Source organism: Malurus melanocephalus, unplaced genomic scaffold (assembly GCF_030028575.1).
Source record: "Malurus melanocephalus ecotype Western Australia unplaced genomic scaffold, MMel_1.1 scaffold_332, whole genome shotgun sequence".
Taxonomy (NCBI): domain Eukaryota; kingdom Metazoa; phylum Chordata; class Aves; order Passeriformes; family Maluridae; genus Malurus; species Malurus melanocephalus.
Genome location: NW_026623564.1, coordinates 714,894 through 721,525, shown reverse-complemented (window position 1 = coordinate 721,525; position 6,632 = coordinate 714,894).

Below are 6,632 nucleotides of genomic sequence, written 5' to 3'. Positions count from 1 at the left end.
GGAATGGAAAAATTAGTACTAAGTTTTAAGTGTTTATTTTACAAGTGAAATGTGGCCATTAAAAACTACTTGTGCCAAGCTCATCTTATCTGCAGAAGAAATGTTCTCACGCTGGCCCCGGACAATGTGGTATTGTGTTGCAAGGAGAGCTCGATCAGCGCTGCAAGCTTTCTGTTCAGCTCACGCTGCTGGCATGCTCGGAACCTGGAATATCCCAAAGGATCCTTGCGGCTTGGTTACGGACTCTTTAATAGGCCGGTCGTTTTCTCTTCTTCAAGTAATTGCCAACTGTGGCAGCTGAAACTGTAGTAGTGACTTAAAACGGTATTGTGCCATGTTCAAAGTGCCCTGCTTATTCCGTGCAAGGGAGTGGTGCGCTGGAAAACCCAGGCAAAAGCTGTTCAGTGGGGAAGGAGAGTTACAGAAACAGCTTTCTCTTACTGCTAGCGTTTTCCTGTTGCCAGTTTGAATCTATGTGAAAACATATACATGCATACATGCACATGGGTACTTTCAAWAGGGAAAGTAAGCGGTTTGGAAAAACTGGATAGTCATGCATGAGAGTTCTTAACGTTTTCTTTCCAGTTTAAAATTTGCCAGCCAGAAACTATCTGAATGGAACTTTCCATGGACTGTGTCCACCACAAGTGGGCTGCTTGTTGAGCTTTGGCAAAAAAAACATTGATCTGCTTTTGGGAACTGAATAAAAGTGATTTATTACTCACAGAGTGCAGATAATATCAAAGGTTTTTTCACTGTGGCAATCTAGTACCTCTGGGAGGGTGACTTCAAGTTTAGACATGGCTGTTTTCTGGAATCAAGGAAATGCCTTTCATTGTCTTTGTGTAACTACTGAAGAGTCATCAGCTGCCAGAGTTCTGGGGGAAAAGCCATAGATAATCCATGTGGTTACTCAGGGAGTCAGAATATAACATTTCTGAAGACCATGAGCATTCTTCTCCCCTTCATATTTCCTCTGTGTGACTGGACTCCCCCCTATTTCTGCCACTAGAAGAGCAGGGTGGGATATCACACAGGAACTGCGTGTCTCTCTGTATTCAGTGCTCAGCCATCTGGGCTTTGTGCGGTGGTGAGAACAGCTGATCCGGAAAACAGCTGGAAGGAGGGAAAGACRGATGGGGAAAGTCAGGCACAAGAGCACAAGAAGGAAGGAGATRGCAACTCTGAAGTGGGTTAGCACAAGAAACGCAGTGAAGGGATCTAGAGCAAAGCTGTCTACAGATGCAGAGGAACAGAGCAATCCTTTTACCTGGTACTCCAGCCATCAGGACTTCCAAGATGGAAATTTCATCTGGAATATCATGTTTAATAGCCACTCATAGGCCTATCTTACATTTTTAATATATTTTGCATTAACTTAAATTTTTGCGTTAAATTTTTGACCTCCACAGTATCCCATGGGTTCTGCTGTTTAATTATGTGCTGTGTGAAAAAGTACTTCCCTTGGTTTGTTTTTGAGCAGCTGCCTCATAATTTCATTGAGGGCTGTCTTGTTCTTGTGCTATGAGAAATAAACAAGTAATCATTGCTTAATCATCTCCCCCACACTGTTCGTAACTTCATATACTCTAAGCTGCCTTTTGTCCTCACTTAGGACTCTACTTAATCTCTCATTCCATGGAAGTTATTGGTATCTTTGTTCTTTTTTTTTTCTCCCTTTTCTGTTTTCTTGGAGAGGAAGAGACCAAAGTTTTGTGGCAACATAACATGTTGTTCTCTATTCCTTTACCGAACTCCTAATRTCATCCCCAGTGATTTCAAAGTCTGTTTTTTCAGAGATAGTAGGTATTTTACAGCCTAATGTGTGTGTATAATCAAGATTTGTTTTTTCATGCTTACGTTAACCAATATTAAATGTTAACAGTCTTTAAATGGCGCAACATACAATGTTGTTGCAGCTCAGTAAMAAAACTTTGAATATGCTGAATTACTTCATGTCCTTGCTAACTTGGTCTTCTTATCTCCCTTTCCAAAAATGTAGCGAGTTCAACAGCTCAGATTTCTTAGTGTTGATTTCCAATTCAACATTTATTCTTATCCTTTATTTATGTTCCTTTAAACAGCTAGTAAACCAGGGRGAGTATTTCCTGTGATTCTGTGATTATTTAATGTATTTGGGTGCAAAACCTTACTGCTTCTTGTGTCTGGAAATACATACATACTTAGTCACACTTAGTGTTTAGAAAACACTGATAGTCCTGTGATGTGTAACTTCTGTACAAWTACTATAGTTTCCCCATTATATCACAGTTTTCTGTGYGTCTTTCATGCTTAAAAGACAGATMTCAATAAGAGTAAGCTTACACTAAATTCTAGTACAGTCTAATATCACCATTTTCTTTCATGGGAACATGAAATCCCTGTGAGTGTTATTCARCTTTCAAAATGTTTCCCTCTCTGTTTTCTCATAAGAAAGACAGGATATATTTCTTCAGAAAAGCAAATCAGACTGTTTGGAAATAGAGATACAACCATTTTGTCATTTATATTGCAACACTGACAACATGAATTTTGTATCAGTTTCTTTTTTTTTAGGGAAACTAACTGTTTATGACTAACAATTCTGAATTAAAACTAGAAATTAAGCAAGAAACCTAATTATGGCCTTGCTAGTAGCTTTTGTATCTGAATCTGCTGTGGGTGATGGCTTAACRCAATTTTACTTGGGAAATATATTATTTTGATAAGCTTATCTAATGTTATAAAACTTACATACAACAGTACTGAGGGCTTTTTAAGGCTTATTTTCTTGTTTTTTTTTTTTTACTTTTTAAAATAACTTGCTATTAAAGAGAACTAGCATACAGATATTCCTGTGTTTTCTTTCATTTCAAGGACTGTTCGATATTAAATCTATCTTTGGGTTACTAACTTTATAAACTTGACAATTTTGCAGCTGATAGGGTTCTCCGATAAGTAAAACTTGGAAAAATCCCAAGAAGATTTTGGTACTTTCCACATTTCAACTGTGAAAGAAAACAAGTTGACAATTTAACTGTTACATGATTATAAATGTAAGACTAATGGCTCAGTTAAACTTGCCCAGGGTTTTTTTTAATGTCACAATTCAGGTTGGTCCTGTGTTATTGGTGTGTGTTCAGGCAATACTCAGCAAATGACATGAGTTTGGTCTGTTCACTGGCAATTCCTGGGAAAATTACAAAACTTCTACCWGTCTCCCTGCTGAGATTCCTAATTTCAGCAAAGCATTAAAGAATAGGCCTAATTCCCTTARGACTGCAGTTTTCATTGAGTTTTAACTAATGCTTTGGTGCCTTGACATATCAGAGCCAAAATAAGTTAATTTGCGGAAACAAGTGGGTGAGAATAAGGAAAATATAATCCCTGTTCAGTCTCATGTAAAGTATGGTGAAACAAACCTGTGTGCAGAAGAATGAAAGAGAGTGTGAGTCTTCTGATCCCTTGAAAATACAGGGAAAGGATTGTTGCTGGGGTATTTTGACTGATTACCCCAAATGTTCACTAAAACAACCGTTAGATAGTAAATGTGAGTACCAAATGAAGTATCTCCAGGAAGGGTGTATTTATTAAGAAGCTGCAATCAGAACGATTGAATGGGATGCACTCGAGGATGTTTTGTTTTGGGTGGCTCACAGCCTTCAATCTAAGTTTTAATCAGAAGTGTTGTGGACGTGGCAATAGAGAGTGGAGCCATCTGCTCTCTGTAGATTATTGTGTGTGCACATTTGTATCCCTTAGCTTATGGGTGTGTGTGAAYGCTGGGCCTGAAGGCATTTGCTGTGTGCTCACACACACTGCACACATAAATCATGTGCATATTAATAGTTTAATCTTCTTATAATGTTAATGATGGGAAAAATATTATTGGTTGTAGCTGAAATTTGTGATAATTACACAAGAAAATACATGAAATTCTAGCAATGAGCTCATGAAAAGGCAGCTCTATCTTCTTATGCTATGTGAACAGTTCAGTGCTTTGCTTAGAATTCTTGAGGCCTTGAATTAAAATGGAAATAGTGGCTTAAAACCAACTGGGAGCTATGTGGGTCATAAGGGAATGGATAGGATTTGGAAAATGCAAGGAAGAAAGTATGAGTCTACTACCACCTGTGGTACCAGAACACTGAAAGTTCTTCAATGTTAACTGCAGTGCAGGGAACATCTGACTTAAACAAAGGGGTATTTTGAAACAGTAGCCAGACTACAACAATCTCTGTGGTTACCAGGAATGCCTTTAAATGTTCATAYTTTTCTTCCCATCACCTACACCTGTGATGATACTTAGCACAAATATTTGCAATTTTATAAATGAATTCCTGCTTTTCTCTTATCCTCAATGAGACAAAAATTTAATTAAAAATGCATGTTTTATCAGTTGAGAGCTTCTGCTCTTTAATTCTAAACAGGTTTCAAAAAGCTCTTCTTTGGAATAAACTATTCCAAAGAACAAGGATTAGGATTAGGAAACTAATTCTCTATAAAAGAATTCACAGTTTTCTGTATCGAGAACATGTTTTTTCAAGATTATGGTTAACAGATTTTCAAAGACACAAGTTTTATGCACACTRTTTTATACTGTGAACTCTGATGAGTGTGAATGAATTTTGGTGTATAAACTACTGTCTTACAAAAGTCTTTTTTTTTAGAAGGTTTGACTGGACACTCACTTCTACAAACTGATCCCCAGCTTTTGTACCAGCATTGATACGATATGCATGTGCAGCATGTGAAGAAAATGTCCTAATCCAAGTTCCCTCAGTGGAAAAAATTTTCAAGCCATTTACTTTCTCCATACTCCAAAATAAATTATGAAAAAGTTTGTCTGAGGCTAAATTCCTCTCCAGGACATCCAAGTTACAGCCTCAACACTGGTGATTTCTAGAAAAGTGGTTCTGCTACATTCCAGGCCTCCAGGTGTGTAAGAAAGCACAACCAGATCTTTAAAGCACTTGTGGTATAGCCACCTGTGCTGTGCTCAGGAAGATGGAGAAATCCTCTCTGAATCASAACTTTTCTCCTACCACCAAAACCRTGGTGATGGTTTCCTCCCTCCCAGCTACTCTCTGCAGCTCTTCCTCAARGRAAGYCTTTCCTCTGTCACTGCTGGAYAGGCTGTATGTGTTATCAATATGTATCTCTCTAGAAATAAAATCAAAAACTAAAATATATGTCTCTTTCTAAATGTTCTGGGAGGAAATGAAGATGAGGGAGCCAGGCTCTTCTCTGCCTCTGAGAACAGCAGAGGCAACAGGCACAAATTAAAAGGCAGAGAGAAAGTAAAGCAGAGAGAGAGTAAAACTCCTTTTATTTCCATGGCTATCAGGTGTGGGAACCCAGGGGTCACAGGGGTTCAGCCAGGGACAGAAAATCAGGACCTGAAGCGACAGAGCCAGAAAGCACTGATAAACCCCCRGAGGCAGGAAGAGGCATGACTTTGTTCCCCTTTCTCTGGAACATGGTTGATAAGGAATCTTTTACAGCACAGAAGAGAGAGCTAGTGTTGACAGGCTGCTCTGGCACCTCATCCCCAGGGGAAATAATGCCCTCAGGGATCCGTGCACRTACAGAGATGTGCAGTGCCCCAATGCCAAGGCACAGAACTCAATGGAGTCCCCATGGGAGCTGCCATAGAGCTCTTCCCAAACCCTGTGCAGCACCATCCCTGGCTGTCCTTTGCCAGCAAGCTGAACTGATTTAGGGCAGGGTTGAAAGCTGGRAAAAATGGGCAGCAGAGCCTGGTATGCAACTGGGCCCCTTTCTCTATTGGACCTTCAGGCTTTGTTTCAGTGTTTCAGTCTGCTTCTCTTCTTTTTCCTTGTTTGATGCCATTCCCTCTCCTCTGCCCAGGACTCACTTCCCTTCCTTTTTCTTGTTTTTTTGGTTCTTGTGAGGAGTCTGCAAAACTTTCCACCCCAAAGATAAGAGAAGGTAGGATCAACTACCATCAGCTCTTGGTTTAACCAAAGCTGCCTCCCTTTTCCTTCTTTCTTCTGGCAGGCTCTCAAGCTCTTCTGCACATCCCAGACAGTCCARCCATGGTCTCTGGGCTGGTTGGAGACAAAGTGATGTGTACTTAAAGCAGAAGTGTTGGAAGTGTAGGTGCCAAGGGACAGCCTGGAGCAGGAAGAGACTCTGTCCCACTGCTGTCTCTGCTCTGCAGAGAAAATCCCTTGGGCTGGTTTGCATCAGCCCTTTCTTCAAGGGCCTCCCTTGGGAGCACAATATTAGCACACAGAGATGTGACCCTCGGTTCAGTTGGGGACAGCACAGGTTAGGGAGCCAAGAAAAGGTATGCCTGCTTTATTCTGCCAGGATTTCCTCTGCCCTCCAGAGACAGAGCTCTGCAGAGAGCCCTTTGGTGCCATGGTGGAAGATTTTGCTTTGGAAAGGTGTCTTTCTGGAGAGATTTTGCACGTGTTGTGGCCAGTGTGCTGAAGGAAGACAGCCTGCTTCAGGAAGAGGTTGGCTGCCAGTGACTTCTCGGTCACGATGAGGGAACAGCAACACAGTGCTCACCAAGTCATCCCCAGAGCTGGCCTGGGGAGGGAGGCAGCCAGCTGTGCTGCACAGCTGGGCAGGTGCTCTCAGACAACCACCAGGGCTCCTGGGAGGGAGGGAGGAGGGAAGGA